Here is a 25,079-nt window from a genome sequence, read left to right as displayed (position 1 = left end):
GTCTATCTTCTCTCTTGGTCGTCACACGCAGCCGTGTGAGACCCGTAGCAGAGTGACAACTGTTAGCAAACAGCAGGGCTGGTACTGCTTGGGAGAGTCTGAAGAGAAGCGGAAAACGGGAATATTGCAATGAAAAAAACAGACAGTAAATGAACCTGAAACTGTAATTTTTTTTAATTTCTAACTTTCAAAGCAAACTGGATATCTTACAAGCTGAGAACTGACAGGAGGGTGAATATCATTTGGGTCAACCTAAATATATAGGTGAAAAAAACTCCAGTGACTTAGGAGAGGGATCTGAGAAGGGAAAGGCAAGGAAGTGGGAAACGACTTATTGCTTTGCAATAAAGCTTTTAAAGAAAAGAGAAAGGGGTGGGGGAGAAGGAAAGAAAAGAGCAGCAGGAGGCCATCTAACAAAGCAGATTCTGCCCAAATTGCCAGCGAGAGGCCCCCAGTCAGCGGGGGGCTCGAGATGGGGAGAAAAAAAGCTCCAGCAGCCCTGAGGATGTTGTGAGAGCTGGAGAAAGCCCTTTGCAAAGTGGGAACAGCCTTCCCAGCTGCTGGGGTCTTTTCTTCATTTCTTCAGCTCTGCAAATCACTATCTAGACAATATTTTGCACAGACAACCCTAGCCTGGAGGCTGGGCTGCCGCTCTCCTCAGCGGCCAGTCTCGTACAGGGTCTGCAGCCCCTTCTACTCCAAAATAACTCTGGGGCAGCTGCACTCTTAGCTGCTCCTAATCCTCAGGGCAGAGACAGCCTCTTGTCTGAACACAGTATCCATTTTATGAATAAGGCTTTGACTAAGCCAAGGAGTAAACGCTTCTTGAAAAATCCCAGAAGTGGCTTCTTGCTCGGTGTGAGCCATGGGGTTCCTTCAAAGCTCACTCTATAACACGCTCATCCTCTGCTCTTGTAGACAGCACACAGCTATTGCTCTAACAGATCTATTACTTTCCTCTAAAAATGTGTTAAAAAATAACCTGTCGCTTTGTTGAGCAGTGCCTCAATTTTTCCAGCCAGTCAAAATGGGCACTAGAAGGTGACCTACAAATTTCTGTTTCTTGCACGCAGTTGAAAATCGCCGTGGCTGGATACTGAGCGCTTCAGTACTATTGGAAGCCACATCACCCAGTCAGGACCAGCCTCCTCAGGGAAACGCTGCGAGGGGAGACTTTGAAGTTGTGTCCATTCTTCTCTTTCAAGGAGCGATTTATAGTGGAGCTCACTTCCAAGAGACTAATGGACAAAAGGGCTGGATCAGCTACTGTATAGTCAGGAAGCGAAAGCCTGGATCCATCAAGGTCAATGGCAAAACTCTCATTGACTTCAATAGGGGCAGTAATTCAGCCCTGCTCTGCGCTCTGCTGGATGCACTTTCACATGCAAACTTTGTGTTGCAGTAAGACAGATGTTAACTTTGGCTTCTCCTTCAGCACATCTGCCACAGTGGCCCACTAAACAAGGCCCTACAAATACTCTGGGCTTGGAGTCCATGTAAACGCATGCACAAACACACACATGCTGTTTTCCAAAGGGTTTTAAATCTTGCAGAGTTGCAGAAAAACACAGTACATTAAAAAAAAAAGGGAGCATAAATTATCCCAGCCTTGGGGCAGCAGTGACTTGCTGTCCTGCCAATGAGTTCTGTAGGTTTTATGTGTTCATTTATTCTGGTGATTAATAAAACATTTGGCACTTAATGGGACTTGTCAATCTCTGCATCCATGAGAGTGCACATCTCCTGGAAAACAGTGGCGATATTCTCAATCATACATGTGGCACGGGAGCCAGCACACAGGACTTCGTGCAAGGTGCTGTATGCACATCCCCAAAGGATGATCACCCTCATGTCCTGTGTCATTGATACAAGAAATCGAGAAGGGAGACTACAGTGAAGGTAAGCCAGGTGAGGTTTAAACGAGGTGCTGAGGTACCAGAAGCAGCCTGGTTATGGGACAGAGCTCAGTCTGGCTGGTGTGGCTGGATGGCGCCTGTCACCCAGCCCTAGCGGTCATCCCCACACTGAGGGCTGAGCAGAGAATCCCCAAATTAACAGAAACTTTGCACACAGGTACTTCTCCAGCAATATAATCTGCCTGCATTTATTTATCGACCATATGGTTTTCAACCACACTTCCCCCGTGTGAGCATTCATCAGCCTCATGCTTATCTACATCCTGGCCCATGCTGACTTGGCATTTTTACGATGTCAGTGGAAGAAACATCACACACATGTGCTTCAGCATTGTTGTATGTCAGAAGCTCAAGGTCCACAAATATGCTCCCTCCCTTCCTCCCGCACTTTATATGTGTTTTACCAAGTAAGCAGTTTGGCACTTAAATTTTCCTTCACAAACACTTCTTTTTGAGCTAATCTTAATACTCAGGAGAGATGCAAGTCAGACAACACAGGAGAAGGAATTTTTCTACTTCTGGAGGAGATAGCACATTCCACACCAGTAGGTGTGCTCATTAGATGCCCCTATGATAATTGCCAGAGAAAAGCCTCCTAGAGATAGCCCGCGGAGAAGTGAGCACTTTTTTCTCTCACTGTCCAACTAAGCTTATGCTCAGGGAGAAGGTAACTCTCTCTTACAGTTCTTGCTCTCCCTGAGCAGTGCATGCATGGGCAGAAACCTTGGCTTCAGGTTTCATAGGATTCCCAGGGCAGCAGGAAGAGCAATTCCAGTGCACAGAAGTGGGTCCACTTTCCCACCTGTGGGAAAGAGGGCAGAGGAAGGCGAGAAGCCAGCAAAGAAGAAATATGAGATTATTTAAAGACATGCAAGGATCCCTGGAGCCCTCAAGCTATGCTTTCTGGCCATGCTGAATCAACAGTTTGACCCCCTCTCTTGCAGGACACCTACACCCCCTGGGACCCCAAGAACTGCCCAGGCTGTACCTGCTGGCAACAAAGACCACTTCAAGTGGCTTCAGAGGATGGAGAGTCTTTAAAAATTAATTTACAGGCACTGAAGTTTCTTACCACTTATTGTGGAGCTAAATCAAACAAGAGGTCTGGATAACATTCACAGGCTATGGCTTTTCAGGCAGGGCTTTATCAAATGTGGAGCCTTTAAAATGGAAAAGTCTGGGCAGATAGTCTTGCTAGCTCTGAAATAAAGCACACTCCATCCAGGTTTGAGTTCCAATTACATTTTCTAATGTACCCCCGGAGATTTTTTACTCTGTTGTTACTGTACAAAAGGATTTGTAATGGAATGGAGATTGAATCTATTATTGATTATTGCATTCTTAGAAAAATAAAAATAAAATTAAGTCAGTCTCTTTGAAGGATGTGGTAATATATTTTAAAAAACTCTTAAGTTTCATAGTAACTCCTAAAAAAGTTTTTATTGCTGTTCGCTTTGCCCAATACAAATCTTATTGCCAGAGACGAAGTTTTGCTCTTGTGCTGTTTTATATCTCATTGTTTTATTCTGTCACTGTCCACCATAGTAACCACGATCAGACTGTCTCCAGTATCACCTACTTTTTCTCCTTTTGTTACTTGTCAGCATTCCTTTCCCCTTGCATCTGTCTGGGGCCACATCCTCCTGCTCCTCAAGTATACTCTAATTTCAGTTACCACCTGGGGTTCCCTTTATCCTACTTTTGATTAAAAAAAAAACCCAAAAAACCGAATAAAACCCCAAACCAGAAAACACATACATATATAAAAATAACTCTGTACTTTAATTATAAACTACTGAATTAAAAGCTCTAGTTTGGAGACATTTAGCATTCTTTCGGATAAAGGCTTTATGTCACATACTGTGGTGTTATGTAGCATTTTATTGCTTTAGAATTGTGAAATAGTGAAGATGAGGTTAGAAAAATGAACTAACCCAACTAATGTTTTTTTTTAGGCAGAGGGATGGAAAGAAGATGGAGCAAGATAGCATCTGCGCACAGATAGCTGCAGGAACCAATCTGTGTGCGTCCTGGCTAGTGGATGCCAGGGGCTTCTTAAAGTGAGATGCCAGAGCTCCATCTGGCAGAGGGTGTGGAAAGGGTCAGGTCCACCACATGTGGCTGTGCAGGGCCAGGGATGCTTATCCCATCTCATCTCATCACTGCAGCCATCCTGCTGCTCCTCCGCCAACCAGGTTGCATGTTGCTCGCCCTCTATGGAATGCATTTTTACCAGCAACTCAATATTAAACCCAGAGTTTTTTGGTAAAATGAGTGTATTAGGGTTCACATCATAAAAAATACACAGGATATGCAACACAATCAAGCTTACAGCGTTGGAAACTTACCTTTTAGTATCCTTTATTTTTTTTTATTTTAACTGCAAACCTAAGTCTACTTAAAAGTTTAGGTATTACTTTAACAGAGGTTTTGGTTTGCATCTTTTACAATGAGGCTGCTCAGCATGGCTTTGGGATAAGGGTGCACTGGAGACCAAAGCCTGGCAGCTACCTTCACCCTTACCGCCTGGAGGAACACAAACGAATCTATGCAGATGTAGATTAGTTTACAGAAACCTCATTTAAGGTGAAAAATCCTGTTAGCTGTAATCACTAGATTCTTAACAGAAGTTGTGCTGGAGCCAGCAGATCCACACTATGCGGAAGAGCAGTATTTAGTCACAAAACATTTTTCTTATGGCAAACCAAGACACTTGAGCCCCAAGGAAGAAAACAAAAAAAAAGAAAGAATTTCATTTATAATACATTTTAAAGCAACCTTGAACCCGGAGTTGTTAAGAACGGGCTTGTCAAAAAAGCATCTAACTACAGAGTTGTCAAACACCTCCTTGAATCCCCATGGGCAGAGAAACCTGGTCCCAGCTAGGGAAACCAAGTGGAAATGATACGAGTCACAGCAAAACCATCACGTCCCTCTGAGTAGGCAGCCAGAGGGCTGTCCAGAGGAGTGAGCCCTGGAGGGTGGACAAGCAGGAAAACAGGCATAGCTCTCAACAAAAGCAACTTACCTATCCCAGCTTGCTGCTTGCAACTGAGCACTAGTCACAGCTTCTGCAAAGGCTGGAAGGGAGCAATCAAGATACCCGTGATTTCAGAGAAATAATTGGTCTGAAGGTGCCGAGGAAAAAAGAAATAAATCAAACCAGTTTCCACATAGATTTTAATCTCAACAGCCAGATTTGAAAAGGAGCATGGTTCAGGCTTTCTGTCAGCTGGAGAAAAATGAAAACAGACTAGAATTATGACTTTGTGCTGGGGCCATGCTTTCCAAGTCACTCTAGACAACGCAGAGAGTTTAGAAATTAAGAAACTCCCAAACGCTGCAGATGAAGAATAAACCTGAGCAAACCCTTAGATCTGAAACTCAGCTTGCTGGAGCTGGGCACCTCTGGAAATCCTTCCCTTAGTGGTTACACCTTGCTCTGCGTGATCTGGCTCCTTGGGTGCCTGGGCCATACCCATAGCCAAATTCCCAATCCACCCGCACTGCAGAGCCACAGTCCATCCTGCAGGCATGACACTGAGACACAGGATTCCTCCTACACTCAGCAGCTGATAAGCAGCACTCACTTTTAAGATCTCATAAATCACAGAGTCAGTCAGCTTTTACGATCTAATTGAGCCCAGAGTCCTTCAATAATAAGCCCTTGAGAAGAGGAGGTGAGAAAACTTTTTGTAAACCTGAGCTCAACAAGTTTTTTACCCTTGCCAAATATTGCTACCCTCAAGGCACTTTTTTCTGAGCACATCCAGCAAAACAGCAACCACAGGCCAGCAGTTAAGAAGCGTCTTTTAAGTGTGTCAGGTAACTACTGGCAAAGAAAATGATTTTCTCACCCATAGTGAGAAAATAAGTCACCCAAAGGCCAGAGAGATAACACAAATCCAGCTCTGGATGTCTTCTCAACTCCCATGTCTCTGGTTTGTGGAAATAAAACATTACAGTGTGATAAATCCCCAAAGCCTGCGACAAGATAGGATCTTATCCCTCAGTAGAAGAGGGACTTTACAAGAGGAAGACTGCAAGACTAGAGATAGCTGATGCAAGTTTGAAGTTCTCCCTTGAGGGTGGTTGTACTGGGTGACCTTCAGGAGTTCTCCACACTCCTTTCTGCTGTGATTCCATGGGGAAAGATTATCACATCTCCACCCAACCACACTCGCCTACAACCATATATCGATCACCAGCCAGACTTGGAGCAATGAGCTCAACAGGCAGACTACCCACCATGTTCCTGGGTGAATCAGCCACAGCAATGACTGCAAACACCCAGGATGAAATAACCACCTTCTTTTCTCTTTCAACCAGGCCCAGCTTCACCCTCCGTCCATTAGAAGCCACCACATTTATACAGGAGATTACCATGGTCCTAGATATGCTCTTTACTTCGAGAGTTAAGGAAGACTGAACTCCAGTTTTCACAGACCTAAATCAGTTCAAGTAGTTCTGTACACTCTTAAGCATAAATGATTTTCATTTTAAAATCATAAACACTGAAGCTCAACAGCTGATAATTGATTGACAGCAGTTATGACAACAATCCAGCAGCAGTAAACTCTCAGCATCTTTCAAAGATCTCGGTCAATGCTCACCTTGGCAAAGGCAGATCCTGGTACACAGACCACAGTCTTGTACAGATCCTTAATTTCTTGCACAGATCAGGACAGGCATAACTGTAAATTTAAGGACTCTAAGGACTTTCAAGAACTCATATTTACAGCAAAAAGAGGCGGGGGAAGAAGGCAAGCTGAATGAACAGAGCAATTGTTTGCAAGCATGCAAGTGTTTAAGTAAGCAGTCAGAGGTGCTAGGTTTAAAATGAACCACACCTTGAACTACTCTGGTTAATTGTTAACATTTGCTTCAAGCATTCTGTTAATTAGTCCATGAATGGCTTCTTTCATCATCTTTTTTAAAGGTGTTCTCAATTTCAGCATCTTAATTATTTGCCTTTGTATTGAATCATCTGAGTGTAGACAGACAAAGTTTTCTTACATAGCAATAGCTTTTCTCTTTTTTTTCTGCAGCACGTAGGTTTTTTTGTCTTTCATTATTGCTTGTCCAAGCGTGAATACTTACTGAAATAGAGCTGGGAGTTTTAGACATGCATTTAGGAAAATCATACTTGCTGGGATGCTGATATAGGCATGGATACATGAATTAGGGAAGGATTTCTTCTATCTCAGGTATACAAGTTTGGAGTTAAATTTCTTTAATATTTGGCCTTTGCAAATCAGCAGCATTCCTGCAGAGAGATTGCAAAGAGGTACTGAAAATAGACAGCCCAGAAAGCAAGGGTATGGGAATATCACGGATGAGTTAGAAAGTGTCATTTATACCGCATTCATTATTTCCTTGATATCACCTCTGCACCACAAGGCAGCACAAACATTCAGGCTCCATAATTAAATCACCCTCCCTCCTCTTGCTGAAATGGCGTATCAGCTGGAACAGGTATATCAGATTTTGGGGGGCTGAGCTAGCCTCCTGCAGCACCCCAGGGTGCTGTGCATAGGCTTGGGCTAGATATTCAAAGTCAGACCCTTCCATTGACTTCAGTGAACCCAGGACAGTGAGAGTGAGAGAAGCCTCCAGCCAAACCTCTCCAAACCCACTGAGCATTGCCTGGGAAGGAATGCTTGAGTCAGCAGATCTACTCCCATTCCAGGGAGACCAACCTTATGAGTTTGTGCACATCAAGAAGTGATAGCATCTCTGCCTCTTCTGAGACAGATTTAAGGTTGGCGTTGGGCCCAGGGATTTTGCAATTTATTTCTTTTCTGTACAAAGTACTGCCTTTAAATACGTTCCCACAATAGATATTTGCATTCTCCCTTTATTCCAACATTAGGTACAAGTACTTCGCAAGGGGTATGTCCACTTCTCTGCTTCCTACCATCCCTCCTCTTTCCTGCCTGCTCAGTCCTCACATTACTCAGAGCCTTGGGTAAAGCTCTTTTCCATGCTAAATATGCATCCAACCACTGTTAATGAGCTTTGGCCAGCTCACAAGGAGTTTTGACAGGCCTGTTGAACCGGTGCCAAGCAGAGATGAATGTTTGGCTTGGACCAGCACAATGCTCTGTTTGTCTCATTGTTGCATTGGAAGTGTTAGCAAACTAACGTGACAGGATGGAGACGCATACAGCTGAAAAATAGCTGAAAATATAATTCCATGTCAGCAGTGACTCCTGAAGGATTATTTGTCTCTGGTGACTTTCAGGGAATTTTTCCTTATGGGCTCAAAATAAAGACAGGTCTGTGTGCTTGGGGAAAGCAATCAGTTAGTTTTAGATCTAGATGTAAGGAGCTGCACTCTGCTCTCACTTCCTAAGATTTACTTCTAATTCAAGCAGGCACTCTACCTCTTTTTTTTTTTTCCTCATTCCAGAAAATCATGCATTTGGCTGCTTGCACAGCCTTGTAAAAGCCTAAACTTTGCTCTGCTCCCCGGTATGTGGATGGGCCCCAGCGAAGCCCATGATGGGGACCCTCCGCATGTGCAGCTATAGGAACTGCCAGATGAGAGCAAATGGTGTTCAAACGCAATCAGTACCAGCACTCAAGAGCAGAGCGATGGACCACTTCTCTATGGGCTGTGACAGATTTAGGCAGAAAATAAGGAGCGAGGAATGATCCAGGTACCTTTTTACCTCCTGGCGCTGTACTGAGTAGAGGGACCTGTGGATCATGAGGCTCTCTAAACCATCATGTTTCATAGCCCTTTGGGGATCTAGCTCTTTATACTTTCTTCTAAGGTCTTTTTGCTTGTTCGTGAGGTTTGGATCCAATCTTCATTCTTGTCTCTGCAGCATCATTTCTCTCTTTACATTAGGTGAAGAATTTTATCTTTAAAAAACAACAGAGTTACAGTCAGCCTCACGTCATTCTTTCTCAATAGAAAGGCAGGGTCACCCAGAAATCCATTTTAAACTTACCCCTCAATGTTCTTCTTCTCCAGTCAAGGAGTGGGCTTCTCAAGTAGCCTTGCTGTTGGGCTTCAATGTTTATTTGCAGGCTGCTCTTTCAGTTAGAGAATAGATGTAGGAATCTGTAAACCAAAATTTTAATGTCTGCCCAGCTGCAGATGTCCTGCAACTTCATCCACTTACAAGATACACTTTGCTTTTGGTATACAATAAAATGAACATTTACGTGCATACATTAAAAATATTTGCAGAATTGTGGCCTTAGTGGCAGGGACCCAGTTCCGCACTTAGAAAATATCTCTCCCGTTGTTCAGGCTATCAGGTTGTGGTTCGTATGATAACAGGGCAGGAAAGGTTTGTTAGATCTTTCAAGAGATATTTAGACTTTTAGAGGTGTAGGTATAAATTTAGTGAGAATTACATAAGGTACCTGACTCCTACTGACAGCCAAGAGGAGCTGAGAATTTCACTTAGGCCTTTCTGTAAATCCTGCTAAATGCTTATCTATTGCTTTTGATTCTTATGAACCTTTATAAATCTGGACCATGACTGTAGATGCTATCGTTTACCTGCAATAAAGGTGGATACCACCTCTACCCCAAGAATTATGAACTATATACGCACCCACTTACCTAAAGGAATACTCAGCTTCACTGTACATTTTATAGTTTGTTTCTTTCATTTTTATAGCTAACATTGCACTGATAAATACAGCTGTTTAGCCAAAGTCAATGTACTGGAGGCAGGAAGGAGATAAACCATGAACATTTATTTGGATTCCTGGCACCACAGTATAAATACTAAAGTTCATTATAAAAATCATGTAGAATAGTCTCTATAGCGTCAGGCTGGCTTTACAAATCCTTTTGATTATATCTATATTTTCAACTGCTTGCATGTCAGAGAGAGACAAGCTGATGCTAAACATGTCCAGTTTGTTGGGGTTTCATTCAGCTCTTTATATCCCTGAAAGATTTTTCAAAAACTTGAGCCTTGTTATGCTGCCAGGGGCTATTCTTTTTTTTATGTACATGACAGTTTAGTAGCAACAGAAAGTATAAATATATATTTCACTTTTAGGAAAATTGCTAGGCTCCTTGTCTAAAGCTCTTGAAGGGACTGACAGTGTCGGCAGGTTGTCATTTGCAGGCTTGCATGTACAGATACTATCATTTACAGCTCTTTGCGGATGATGATTTAGTTGATGCATATTCTGCTCATGCAGGGACCAGCACTAAGGGGATCCACTATAACCCCACCAGAAAAGACTGCAAACTTGGAAAAAGATGTCATGAAAAGTCTTGTTTCCATTTTGTAAACCTCTGGTCCACTTCTGTGGAGCTTTACCACACTCTCCTAATGAAAACTGGTTCCCTGGAGTCATGTATTGCTGAAACCTAGGGCTTCATTAAGCAAAGAGAAAAAAAATGATATTGCATTAAAAGGATAGTGATGGAAAATTTTAACAACGCTGATTGTTTAGGGTTTTTTTCTCCTCTTCAAAATGAAACACTTTTTAAATCAAACCTTTTTTTCAGTGGGAGCTTTGTGAGCATGTTTATTTCACCTGATTCCAATCTAGACACTATTGCAATGGAAATGAAAAGCGAGAGCATCCGGTGAGGGAGTGGGTGAGAGCACAATTCCAGCACAGCAAACCTCACTCTTTCCAAATTTCCCACCAAGTTCTCTGACTTATCACAGAGCAGCACAGAATAAATATGGCTCGATACATGACATAAACCCTCCAAGGCATGGAGCAGCATAGAGGGGTTCTGGAAAAGTCCTTCCCTCCAGACTACAGGTTTTGTGGCTGGAAGGGAAGGCCTCAATGGATTTACATCAAACAAGATGGCATCTGGCGTCCAGTCCCCACTGAAGAAATGATTCCTCCAGAAGAAGCCCAGCAAACTATCACTGAAGTGTAGGACAGGGAGGGCATAGGAGGGGTGAAAAGCACCATCAATACCCTGAATCCTGAAGCATCAGAGGATTTGTTGAAATGTGCAGGTGACGCAGCCAAGACAGTACCACACTCTGTGCAGAAAAGCAAACAAACCAATCATTCATGGAGCAATGCCACCCATGGGGACAGGCGTTGGGGCTGTGCCTGCCCATCCTACTGCACCCACAGACCTCCGTGCTTTCACTGCCAATCACTGGCTCTCTCTGCTCCTCGAAGGAAGGCAGCGTGAAAAACAACCCCAGAAGTCAAATACTCATCAACATAACAAACCATAAACCCCTCTTTACAGACTCCAAACCCCTGCTGATGCAGCTCATGACCAGGGGAAACCTGAATCCATGGAGGGAAGGAGCAAAGTTCAGATAAACAATGATCTTCTCTTCCTCTGAATCCTTTCACTTGGTACCCAAGACATCGCTCCTGTCAGACTCTGTGGTCCTTTCCACCAGCTTATGAAACTCTGACTTGAAATAATTTTGGCCTTTTAACAGATCTGTTAAAACAGTTTAGTATGAAGATCAAGGAATAAAGATGAGGAAAGGCAAAATTAGATTAATGCTGTAGATAGTGTTTGAGTATAGCATGCCAAATAGCCAAAAGGCAGCGTGTCAACGATTTAATAGGGCTCAAGGTAAAATAATGTTTCCAAAACAAGCACTTCATTGGATGCTTCCCCTTTGAATCAGAATAAAGTGTATCAGTCCAGAGAGATCTGCTTTGATCTGGTCTGCAGCAGGTCAAGGATGTCTAAAGCAGCTATTCAGAGCTTGTGAGTAATAGAATTAAACAGCTCAGATCACTTGATACATCCCTGAGCTCTCAGCATCACCAAGATGCGGGGCTGGCCCCTGAGATGGGGACCCGAGCCCTGTGCCCTCAGCTGACAGGTGCATTGTGAGCCAGTTCTGCGCCTGGATTGCTTGTTCCACCCCGAGAATTCCCTCAGGAACAACCTCTGCTGCTTTGAGAGACTGTGAGAGGCTGGTATCATGGTCACACATGAGTGGCAGCTCGGAGACAGTGTTGTCTGGCAGAGAGACCAACCCCAGCTCACCTATACACTCCCATCAGTTCAAACTAAATAGGAGGGAGGTGTACAAACTCAACAGGAGGTCTCCCAGGGCTGAGGAGAGATCTGAAAATCACGATTCCTGTACCCATTTTTGTACAGAAAGCATCTCTATTTCTAGGAAGCTGAGGCAGCACCTACCTTCCTAAAGGATTTATCCTGCACAAATAAATTCACATTAGTTGTAGGCATAACTGGATATTCATGAAACCTGAGCATTGTAAGGGATCATTGCCAAGCCACAACAGACCTTTTGTTTGCACGTCCCTTGCAAAGAGCACAGCGCCAGGAGCCAGTTTAACCTGCTTTCTTATTCCAGTGAGCGAGAAAGATGCTTGTGGGGAACTGCTCTTCTGTTCCCTGAAAAAGGAAAGACAAGGTGGGGGGGTGGAGGCAAATAAGAGGGATAAGGGGTAAAAGAGAGTATAGAATAGAATGTTTCTTATGGCCACATAACACAGCACCACAGCATGGCCTGGTATTTCACTGCCTATCTCTGCTCTCCCTATTGTACAGTTTAAGAAGAGGATTAGCCCATTTGGTGCACTCATAGCAAAGAAGTTGCTGCACAAAAAACCTCCAGAATGTCCAGCCACAGAAAATGGCATCTACCGACCCAGCACACAATGGCATGGGCTTTGTTTTGAGTAGGGACTCTGTGGAATAGGCTTAGCACTCCTCAAAGCATGGGTGCAGATTTTAAGAGCGAGATCAGGCTGAGAGCCCTTGCGAGCGCTACCTGCATGAACAGCAGAGTCAGGCAGGAGTGCTGCAAGAAGCCCTGTGCACCTCAGCTGTGGCACTGCCAGGGCTGCAGCAGCCGCCAGAGCTGCACAGGGGCCTCAGGGGACTGCCTGAGAACGAAGGCCATAATAGGACTCATTTATCTTCAGGATGCTACACCCTGATAGCGTGCTGCTGGTGTAGCGCCAGCACACACTGGGGAGCTGCTGTGCTCACTGGCTGGTACCCAATGGGAAAGGGCAGCCGGCACAGGGTGCCTCTTCACATTTACCTGTGGGTCAGATGGCTTTTAAATAATTATAACCTTACCTCATTTCAAAATGCTGGGGCCATTAGTTTCTGGTTTTATGCTTCTGTGCTCATGGAGGGAGAAGTGGGTTCTTGCAGTGCCAGCACAGCCCTGTTAAGGGGTACACACTTCATCCAGCTCAGCAGGAATTTCTTCCTGTTCAGTTCTCATTTACCTGAGGCATGAGGAGTTCAGTTTCTCTTGGCATTCAGGCTTGCTCTCACATTTCCTACCTGTCTTTCCCTCCCCAATCACCCAACAGTTGCCCAAATTGCCTGCCCGCTTCAGCCAGCGCCCCTGCAGCAGAGGCTTCCCCCAGGAGCCAGTATCCCATGCCTCCCCAGCACCCAGTCACCACAAAGTTCAGAGTTTTGTCAGGCATTTGCCCAAATTCCCTCTTTGCACAGGGGAGAGCTCAGCCTACTAAAGCCGCAGCTGGGACAAACCTTGACTGGTTTGTGATGCTCCTCTTGAGGTGACAGGTTTTGCATCTGTTAATCAGCTCCACTTTCTCCAGCAGGTGCTGAGGAGCTGTTTGCTTTTGCAGGCTGTCACATCTCAATTATGTCTGTGCCTTTGGTGGGGAAATGTGTGACAACGGGCCACAGGGTCTTCACAGCTTTGTAGCTTTAGCAGGAAAGGGTAAATACATGTGCAGTGATGCATAAGGCTGCCCATTACCTGGAAGGGACCAGCCCCAGGCCAGGGATACAGAATGAGGGACCCCCAGGATGAAGGCAGAGACCTCTCCTCATTGCAGCTACCCCAACAGAAAGGCAATTCAACAAAAGCAATGCTTTGCAGAGACCTGCCCAGACTATGACTAATGACAACCCTTAATTGCAGCCCAGTTAATGAAATGCTGAAGACAGGCAGGTCTAAGTCTTGCTCCACCACAGATTTTAGTGCTTTCTGCACAGCTGCCTGACAAAAGAGCGTCTGCCCTGGAGACCAGCGTTTAAAAGAAAACCAAATACCAAGAGAGCCTATAAATTCTCCACCTCCTGCTGCTGGAGTGGCCCAAATAGCTTGTCTAGCAGCAGCTTGTTCCAGCTCTCAGCTTATCCTTCTTGCAGACCAGCAACCCCAACCTACCTGTCTCTTTTATTGTTGAACTCCTCCATGCCTCCCTCTCCATCCCTGGGACTGGGCTGCTACCATTACCCAATGGCTCGGATAACCCTGTGGCTCTGACCATAAAGTCAGCGGGAGAAACTGAGTAGGCAGTTACTAATTACTACGACTTGGAATCAGTGAAAGGCATGGCTAAGGCTTCTGTACCCAGAAAGCTTCAACTAGCTGTCCTGACATTTTGATGCCAATTGCTGCAATGCATGCGCTAGAAATAGCTATAATTGATAAGGCAGGTCAGCAAATGTTAACAACGCCGAAATTTGAACAAAAATGGAAATGGAAGTTTGTGAAAATGCGAACAATTTTTCCTCTCACTCTAATAGCTGGATGCAACTATGTGTTATTTATGGCTGTTTTTTTCATTACAGATGCTGAGGAAGAAATGAATTTCCGCTCAGAGGTATGTGCTCTACAGCAAGAGCAACAAAGAGGATTGCTCCAGCTTGGCATTCCCCTCCAACAGAGCAGCAGGGCTGCAGCGAAACATGCTGCTGGGTGTCCTCACCAGGGCCTCTTCCATCTGCTCCTTACCTGCTTGCTTCTTGCTAGGCTAACGCTCCAGGATATTAGAAGAAAGCAAAAAGAGCCGTTCAGAGAAACTTCATCTAAGTAAAATTCCTCAAGTACAGATGTAACCTTCCACTGTTTTACCTCTCTGCCTCAGTTTCCTTTCTTATACAAGAAGAGGACCATTTTTATCTAGCCCCAAGCTGCGTGCCGAGTTCAACAGGGACATCATAACACCATCATTAATTTGGAGAGAGTTTAGTTTTCTGTTTGACAGCCTGTTGCCTTTACAGAAGGACAGAATGAGAGGCACACAGGCATGAAAGCCTCACGCTCTCAGCTAGCTGTTAATGAGTAAGAGCTATTTTCTTCCTCAACGGCCTTTTCCTCACAGCAGTTTTGGCTCAGCCACGGCTGGCAAAGGGAGGAGGATGCTCACTCCACAAGCATGCACCCCTCAGTCCTCAGACATGGAAGTGGGAAGGACCCCAGATTCAGAGTGAACTCTGTCAGCACCGTTGCTGATTTACTACTAGTCTTATTTATTTATTACAAGTGAATTACCATTACACACTTGAGCTTGAAACAATGCAAATAAAGACTCAAAGGCGAGGGGTGAACTTGCCTGGCCCCACTGGCTCAGTGGCACAGCCTGGAGAGGGGGGAGTCCACACAGTTTGCCAGACTTCCAGACCCAGTGCAGGAATCCCATGGGGTCACCCTGGGTAGGACACTTCCCAGCAATGGTGGTCCCCATCATCCCAGCAAGAGCCAGCTCTGGCACTGTTGGCACAAGCACAGGACCCTTTCCAGAGTGGAGCCTCATCTCCTCTACCTTTGATCACCCTCACTCACTGGGACACTGCAGAATCAGTCTTGAAAGGGCAGATCTGGCTTTTCCAGCCTGTGACATGGCTTTCGCATCTTGCAGCTTCCCAGGCTCCAACCTGGCTTCGTACCTTTGTTCTCACAACTGAGTTTTCCCTTCGTGTTTCCCCTTGCCTGCTGCATGCAGTGTTTGAGTTGTGACAATTCAAGAGGAGATCTTTGAGCACAGTCATTGCACCCCAGCAGTGGTTTCCTCTAATGATTCGCACTGGAGCCACATAAACCCACCAAGTTCCATCTACTTCAGCAGCTGTGAGTCATTTGGGCCGGTCCAGTCTCACTGCCTTTGTGTTTCACCCTAAAAGCCAAATATAGAGAACACAAGTGAAGGCAAAGGGACACAAACACACACACACAACACACTGCCCTTCCCCACCCTTTCCCCTGCCTCTCTGCCCAGCAAAAGGGGAGATTCATCCTACCAACTCCGAGGCATTCAGCATGGAATACTGCATGTGGCATAGACATTGCTTGTAGGGTTTTGGGGAGTCTTATGACAGTTAAGCTTTCAATGCACAGTGTTTAGTGCAGGAGGTTTGGAGAAGCAGAATTCAGGTGGAAGTTTGGTGCCAAGCTGGCCCACCAGTGGCCATGGGCTTGGCTTGCCAGCATCAGGGAAAAAACTTCTCCATTTTCACAAGAGGCCAAATGGGTTGCCACGAGTTTGAAGCACAAGGCTGAGCCTTCTTTCTGTGAGGCATCAAGCAGGCGTACTACATTTTGTATCCCACATGCTGGGATGGACCAGACAGGGTACAACCAGGTGAGCACCTGCAGCTCCCCCAAGTCCATGAGGACAAGATGGGTCCCATCCCCTCCCATCTCACCCTCAGACGCACTGCAAGAGGAAAATCAGCCAGGGTGGCTTTTTCCTCCCACAAATCAACCGAAGAGAAGATGGAGGGGAAAATCCCTCTTCTCAATTCCTGCTAGACTAACATTTTACCTGCAAAATTGAGGTAGGAGGCTTTTAAATGACTTGTAGGTGGATCTGGTTCTGGAAACAGTTCTGTTTTACAACACATCTTTGCTGTTTGAAGGAGGCGGGTGTAACAGCAAACACGGAAATGGTTAACTGTAGCCTTGGCTTTCTACTTGCTTTCCCCAGGCTGTTGAAATGTAGGGCTTCGGGGGTCGCAGTCACAAATTTATCATTAAAGCAAATGCCCATTTCATCTGTTTCAAGGGTGGGTTTTCTTTAAAGCCTTCATCCTAGCAGAGATGTTTGAGGAGCTAAAAATAGGCAGCAAAGTCACGTGAAAACCTCCGGATGTGAGAAATCACATAAAAGATATGAGCACGAGTCCCTGTTTCCTTGGAAATAATAGTAGTAGTAATTCTGGAATGCAGGGTTGTAATGGTGAGGTTTGAAAATGGCCTGTTGTTCTCTGAAACCCTCTGCGAGCAGCCAGGGCAGGGTAAAACCCAGCTGCCAAGAGAAGAAACTACCCCAGTACACAGCACTCAGGGGTAAGGATCTGGCTCATCCGTGGGAGAAAAGCCCCCCCTTGCAGAGCACCAGAGAACAAGCTGGTGCCAGAGGTTTCCACACATGCAGGATCAGACTCGGAGCTGCTGCACGGAGGGGATGGGAGAGCTCAGGCAGAGAAGAATGGCATAAAACTCTTCAGACCGCCGGTGCTGACTGGAGGTTTTCAGTTTGGGATGAGCCCAAAGGAAACCCCTCAGTCACTGCATCCCAAAACTTTGGGTATGGATTTAAACTCCACTCTGCAGGTGGTGCTGGGCAGGAGGGCTGGCTCTGGGATTTGGACATCTCTAGGGACATTTCAGATCAGGAGCCAAGTCTGTGGCACGAGCCCATCCCTGGTGGGAGTCAGTGAGCTCAATGACAGCAGTAAAGGGCGCTCATCCATCCACACTGAAATTGCTTACATTTAAATTTTAACATCCCCAGCCTGAGTACTTGAAGGCACTGAACACACTTAACTCCAGCTGATCCCTGGGGACCCAGGTGAAGCTGAGCATCATTAAGAGAAACATGACGACCTGCAGCTGCCATGGGGTGCAGGCACAGAGCTGTCCTCCAGCCACAGGAGCTGCCATGCAGGGTACAGCAGTGGCACCATAGTAAACTACAGCCTTGGGTCCTGCAGCCATACACACATCACACTCTATTTCTCATTGCTGCATTGCAAGCTTGAGCTCCACACCACCTCCTATACATTCTTTCTAAGCGAGCAGCAGCATTTAATTTATTTCAAAAAGACTTAACTGCTTTGTCTGTATCGTTTCTGTACAGGAATAATGGGCAAAGACCAGTATACAGCCCCTGAAGCCAAACTTTTTCAAATTTTTGAGCTGGAAATTCTGCTCCCCTGTGCTGGAGAAATGTCACCCTTCTCTCTACTCCTAATCTCTTTTGCTGTTGCTGACATTACAACCATCATCACATTTTCCCATTCCTTTTAGCAGAAAACAAGGATGAGATCCAGAAGAACAGAGGAGGGACTGGCAGTGTGCAGTGCTATGGGTTGCATATGAGGTCCCAAAACCTGCACAACTGTAGATCCATCATTTCCAAGTTTCAGCTGGGAGGGACAAGGCCAGACACTCATCCTCATCTACACTCTAAGTTGTTCCTTTGAACTCTCAGCTGCAGCCCAGGCAAGCGGTACCCAGCACTCAGTAAGGCTGGCAGACAGGATGCTGCAGAGCCCTCTTGACAGAATTTTATGCTCAGGCTCATCATAAAGACTTCAAAATCTGCCATGAGCATGGATTTTGCTGAAATAACCACTGTGCCTGATTCTCTAACAGTCCACCCTGGCCTGTTCGTCACTCCATTTGCCAGATGCCTACATGAGGTTTTGTTCTGGATGACCAGAAACTGAATTAGGCAGCATCCAAAGAGACAGCACAACGTTGCTAGGCAATTACATCTGGCTGAGAGAAGCTGACAGTCATAGAGAGTTACTGATTTGTGCAGGATGCAGTGATAAGGTTATCTAATTCTGCATATGTGACTTGCACACATTTGTGGTAAGTATGACTCCAGTCTCTCAGGTCAAGAGGACTTTGGCTCAACTTTGAAGCTCAGGAGTGGCCCGGACAGGGATGTTGGGAGAGACACCAAGCAGCACCCACAAGGAGAAAAAAATTATGGAACGACAGAGGGAAGTGCTTAATTTCAGCAAGGCTCTGAAATCAGATCCCACTGCTAAGATAAAAACAATGAACCTCCACCTTTCATGTAATGTCAGTTGTAATGGCAGGGAAAATGGCTTTTCCTCCACCCCAAAGCACTGGGAGGTGCTATAGATTAATTAGCACTTATTCTTTAGGGCTGGTGCCAGAGGCCTTTGCAGGAACAGCAGGGAAATGAAAGCAGCTGCAGGAGCAGTCAGAGCTGGAAGGAGAGAAGGTAGGAAGGGACTGAGCTGGGGGGATTCCCGAAAGGATTCAGGGAGCTCTTTTGAATTTCACTTTTTGCTAATAAAATGAGGCTATCTGACAAAATTAACTTTGAGACTTTAACAAACATGCTTCCTTTAGATGAGGCTGTCTGGGGGCTACGCAAAATTTTGCCCTTGAACCTAGTTGGTATGAGACACAGAAACCAAGCAGAAGGAGGCTCTTAAGGCAGAGACGTGGGTGAAGGACATTAAAATGAACTGCAATGCACTGAAGCCTTGAGCACTTCCTTACCTGCAGGCGTGCAAGCTGTCCTGGTTTCAGTGGCAGTGCTGCTGTTTTCAGTCCCTGTGGGAGCTTCAGAGACGGTGATTCAACAGGTTGCTCCTTGCCTGGACCAGGCAAGTGGCTGGCAGTGGTCGTGGCACTGCAGCAAGCAGCCTCAGCTCTGAAATCAGGCACCGATAGTTGCAGCAAACACAAAGCAAGTCCTAGTTCATTGCATCTCCCTGTGAAGGGCACATCCAGCTTCCTCAGAGACCCCAGCTAAGAGGGCAAGAAAATGTACATGTACACATATATTTTTAAACAAGGTACGTTTTTTCATCTGCGCTTTTTGGGTGGAGAACGTCAGACACCAATGCCTGGGAGGAAAGGATGCAAAGCACTGCCTTAACACCATCTGAAAAGCTAAAATGTGTTCCTCTGACGAGATAGCACAAGAGCAAGCTCTGAAGCATCCCACCAGGGAGCGAGCATGCCCACGCAGCACGAAAGCATTCAGGGGGGCTGCGCAGCACCTCGCTTTCTGCTCTAAACCTCAGGCTGAACGACAGAGGCCTCCAACTGCTGAAGAAGCAGGAGTGTGCTGCTCGCTGCCTTGCAGGATCTTGGCTTATAATAGCAATTGGCACAGAGTCATCCTTATCAGCCAGCACATTAATCTTAATTAACAGATCGACAGCCACAGTTCCTCCCTGCAGCTCCCCTGAGCATTCGCAGCCTTTGCTGTGCCGCTGCTCCAGTGTAAGCGCTGCTCCCGCTGCAGGGAAAAAGGCCAAATCCTGCACAAAGCTGGAGAAGCTCCGTTAGCTCCAGCTTCCAATCGCTCCCCTGGGAGGCCCCACTGTACTTAGTTGATCACCCAAAAACATGTCCCCTCATAGCTGGGACCAGGACCAGAAGCATCATCTCTATCCCGGCGCCCCAGGTCCTGGTTTCAGCTGTGGTATAGCATCCCACTGCTCCTCCACCTCCTTTGTCTGGGGAGAGACGGTGGAGAGGAAAGGATTCCCTTCTGTGTGTTTACATGTTTCTAGAAAGGAGGAGTTGTTGGGTTATTTTTTTTTTAAAAAAAAAAGAAAAGCGAAACCAAAACAGATAATCTATGAAAATGTGGTAAGATTGCTCCAAATCAAACTTAAACAGCAGGACCCCTCTCACCTTCTGCTCCCTGCTGTTATCAGGGCTAGAAAATCGGTGCTGATTGTCCTAGGATTGATTCACACCCTCGTGCCTAAAGCTGATCTGCTCTTCATGCACAAATAGCATTCACAGCCGAGAGCTCCAGCAAGCCGTGAGCTAAGCTCATGCGGGACTATGGACCCCATGTCCCTACCGCTGGCTGGAGTTGGGAGCAGGTGTGGAGCCTTGAACTGGGGCCACAGGGCTGTACGGCTCCAAAGAAGTCTAAATCCAGACGGGCAAAAGCTCTAACAGGGTGCATACAAGTAAAGAGAAACAATTACATCTCTGAGGCTCCATTACAGGTGAGAAGATTAACAACCCCTGGATGCTGCAGGGTGAATTTAGGGCAGAAATTATGGCATGGGAACAGCATTCATCACCCCTTGTCTGAGGGCTGCCTAGGTCAGATGCAAAGCCAGGACAGGACAGACCAGGCAGAGCTCAGAGAAGAAAGTCATTTTCCTAGAAAACAAACAAACAAACAAACAAACAAAACAAAAAAACAATTCCCTTGGCCAGGTCAGCAAATCCCATTGACTCTGCCCAGACCGGAGCCACACACCACAGCTGAAGGAAGTGGTGAAGCTGCACAGTCTCCAGAGGAGCAGGAAAAATTACCCCCGTTTTGCAAAGGCTGGACCCCCGCTGCCTGGGGTCGGGCAGAGATGGATGCTGGCACACACAGCTGCAGCAGCAGCCTCAGAGAACCAAAGTCATGACTGTAGTGATCATCAGATTAAAGTCTCATGAATAAACACTGTTAATTCCCTAACGAAGGCATCCCTGGGGTGGGATGTGGCCCCTTTGCACCACTCACTCCCCTCCCTTTGGATGTCTCTGCATTAAACCATTGTGTGTGGCAGGAGCTGGGGTTAGGGATGTCTTTCTTACTGAGGGCACCCAGAGGAGCTCCTTTTGCCTCCATACTCCTTGTCAGGGGAATGGAGCAGAAACTGCTCTCCTTCAGGCAGCCCCCACCACTGGCTGGGTTTGCTGGCAGCACCGGAGGGTCAGACAGGGCCGTGGAGACAAGCAGAGGAGGTCGTTTCATTGGAGGGTAACTCAGACCTTGCCATATTGCTTTCAACTCCTCATTATTCCCTTTTTTTTCGCTCGGCAGCCCAAGGCAGGGCTGAGAAACTGGAGCCAGAGCTGTGCTGGAAGAGTCACTTTATGGCACTTAGTTCGTCTCAACACTCAAAATGCAGCCAGAAGATATGACTGGAGGCGGAGACTCCAGACCTGCAACAGATCCCTGTGGGTTAGGAGAGGATGAGCCGGCGGGAGGGTAAATTAGAGGCTTATACCTGAGATTAAGTTACACCATCTTAACAGGTTGGCACAAACAAGCAGAGGTGCGGAGCATCCTCTGCCCGGTGTAAACCAGCAGTGATGGGTGGTGATGTGCTCCTGTACCCCAGCACCAGGTTGGGACCCCAACCCTGACCCCTTTCTGCACACAAGTCCTTGAACCAGAAGGTGTTTTACTTCACCTTACACCAACTGTTTTACTAAATACACATTAAACCTTAAGGACAATTTTGCAGCTGAACCAGAATTAAATTTTCTTAAAACCATTATGTTACCACACAGCTTAAGATCCAGATATTTTAAAAATATGAACCTGAAGTTCAGCTTCTCCATTTGCACAGATGCTACCAGAAAAGCAGCCCAGTTTTCAGAAGATGCGTTCAGAGGATGCTCATGATTTGCAGAAGTTAGACCACCACTGGGCAAAGAGGTTAGATCCAAGCAGTGACTTCTGAAAGCACTGACCTAAGTGTTTTTCCACCATGGGAGGGAAGAAAAACCCATTTCAGCTGAAATACCAAGGCTTTAAAAATTAGTTGCTGTTCATGTGCAGTAGCTCTTGTTATTAAAAACACTATAAAAGTTTTACTATGCTGACTTAGGGTGCACGTAAAGAACCTAGCTTGTCTTGACAGACCATAAAGGAACTTTTATGACCTATTGGGTCAATGATTTGCAAAGAAGGATTTACGCTGCCTTCCAGGGCTGGGATGCACTGCCGAAGGAGGAACACATCAAAATAGTGTGCAGACCTGAGAGATGGAACTGATACAGTTTGATTAGGTAAACAATGTGTGTACGCAGCGTGACTTTTTATATCAGCATACCTGTTTGTTACCTAGATTGTGTTAACTCAGAAGGGCCTGGGATTATGTGCTGAGTAAATGTAACCGGTTGGCCTTTATTATTTTGGGGTCAAGAGCGGAGCTTTAGAAGAAAAAAGAATTACCTATGCACCAGTTCAGATGTTCCTCGGGGCTAGATCTTTGGAAGCCCAAGCTGACTCCCCAGTGTTGCAATTGCTTTATCTTCTGCAAGATGACAGGAAAACATCAGCTTCACCAGTCCAAGGTTCAGTTTCAACATACTCCTGGAATAAGCCAAGGAAGAAGAGGACCTAACTCAGTGAAATGATATCAGCCTGGAATAACACCGCCAGACCTGTTCAGGACAGAGCAAATGGTACAAAGGAAAGCCTTGCCGCAGCAGTGGCCTTGTAGCAGCCTCAGGGCTCATTTACCTTTATAAAGCACCGGCATCCATGGACACACACAAAAGGAAAGCATCACAGCTGCAAAGCAACGTGCTAATGAAATCAAAAAGCATAGTATATCTGCAGCCTTAGAGACCAACAAGAGGGGCCAGGCCCATCAGCATGTGACCAGAGCTGCCCTGGAAAAGGAGCTAAACCAAACTAACCCCCTCCTGGGGTAGCACGGCCAGCCACACAGCCGCTGCTCTCCCCAGCTTGCCCAGCCCACACCACCCTGGCCCTCTCTGTGGCTTTGGCTGACTCCCAGCCCAGGCTCAGCTGCCCAAATTCGTTGCTGCTGTTGGAGCCATCCTCAGGGCTGGGCAGCAACTGGGAGAGCAACCCAGGCCACCCAGGGCCTCCCCACTAAGGGTGCACTTGGCCGGTGCCAGCAATCCCAGCTGAGGAAGGAGCAGGATGAAGCCGGGCAATGCAGACCTCCAGGGAGCTGCACTCCAGAGCCTGCGGGAGGGAGCTGGCAGCCCAGAATGATCAAACACTTCAAACGTTTTTCTCCTGAGAGCTGCCGTGGGCTGAAAGGAAAACTAGTGAAGTCTTTTAAGTGCCAGAGGGCTCTTCCAGCCAGGCTCTTGCCGCCAGTGGTGCTGGCTCTGCAGGGCAGTGGTCAGATGGTCTCCTGGGGATGAGGAGCAACTTTGGCTTCAGCTCACCCAGGTGTCCACACTGCTGTAGGGATATTTGTGTAGGTCAAACACGTGAAGCTAACCGGGACCCTTCCAGCCTTCACACAGAGCAGCACCCATTCTTCCTCCTCCAGCTCCTGGCCCCGTGCACACAGCCGGCATCGTGGGCATTGAGATGGCTATGATCTGCAGACTTCCTTCCTGAGAGGCCTTCTCCATCCGCCCTCGACATCCAGATGGACTGAACCAGATTCACTGCACACGTGGCAACCAAATGAAATGGTTTCATTGGCAACAATAACGAAATCTCAGAAAAAAAAATTCTTACTTTCAGTCTCATGTGACTTCAGCAGCCCAGGTAACGCAGGCTGGGAGGCAGAAAAACTCTGTGCATCTGATTTGAATTACTGCCTCTGATAGGAATCAGACATGCACTCCAGCATGTCTGCTGCACATTTATTTACTTATTTGGGGGCTGATTGATTTAAAGACTCCCTATTGCCCGAGCAACAGCATGGCACAATAACTCACTTGATCTCTGATTTATATTTCATGTTCAAGTGAAGCACGATGCTTCTGCCCAGCACAAGGCTAAGCTGTATCTGCCAATACTGTGCTCTGCGTCTTCAGAGAACCTGAGCATGTACAGAAGTAAAAGCCAAGCCTGCAGAAGGGAGTAACCACAGGATAAAAGCCCCATTAAGCATCCAAATCTGAATATCCAGGTTCACAAACCAAAATGGGAATTCATGGATCCCGGTCCCTAATTGCCCCCTCGCACAGTGCTCTGTCCCAAGCTACATTTCCAGATCTAGTCCATCCCATCTCACTCCCTGCCCAAACCGCTTTTCTCACCCTCCAAGAGCAATCCATGGGTCAGCAGCATTCACCCTCCGCTCTCCAGCCTTTTGGGGGAGTTAAGCTGGAAGGCTTTGAGACTTTTGCAGCAGGAGAGAGCGCAAGGGCGAAGGCCTCCCCCAGGACACCTGCGCTTCTGGCCCCAGTAGGCCACAGAGTTTGTATTTGACTTTACACCCACTACCACACCAGCTCCAGCTGAGGGGGGTGAGGTAATTGCACCTAATTAAGGCTTTTTGTGCTTGTGTCTCCCATATGGGGAAAGGATCAAAGTGTTCCCCACCAAACTGCCAAGGCAAGTGGGGCAGGAATGGTGAGACAAGAGGGGTCTCATGGGCTTGAGTGTGGGGATCAACCAGAGACACTTTCTCCCTGCAGCCCCTCAGAGACATCGTGGGTTCTTGTGACTCCAAGTGGAGAGGCAGGAGCCTATGGACCCCACTGGAGAAAGGGCTAGCTGGCAGTGACCCCCTCATGTCCTGTCACCCCCAGGATGGCAGGGGCTGCAGACATCTCCACGCGCTTTGCTGCCACACTGGTGGTATTAAAAATAGATAAGCTATTTCAAAGGTTTCTCCCTCCTTTTTACAGAAGTTGTTACATGGAGCAGAGTTAAGATCTGCTATTCTCTGCTCTGATTTCTGCTTGGAAATACCCTCTAGAAATTAAGGAGGATAAAAATAGTAGCATTCAATGGGAGCCGGAGCAA

Source organism: Cuculus canorus, chromosome 11 (genome assembly GCF_017976375.1).
Source record: "Cuculus canorus isolate bCucCan1 chromosome 11, bCucCan1.pri, whole genome shotgun sequence".
NCBI classification, from domain to species: domain Eukaryota; kingdom Metazoa; phylum Chordata; class Aves; order Cuculiformes; family Cuculidae; genus Cuculus; species Cuculus canorus.
This window is presented reverse-complemented; position numbering follows the sequence as displayed.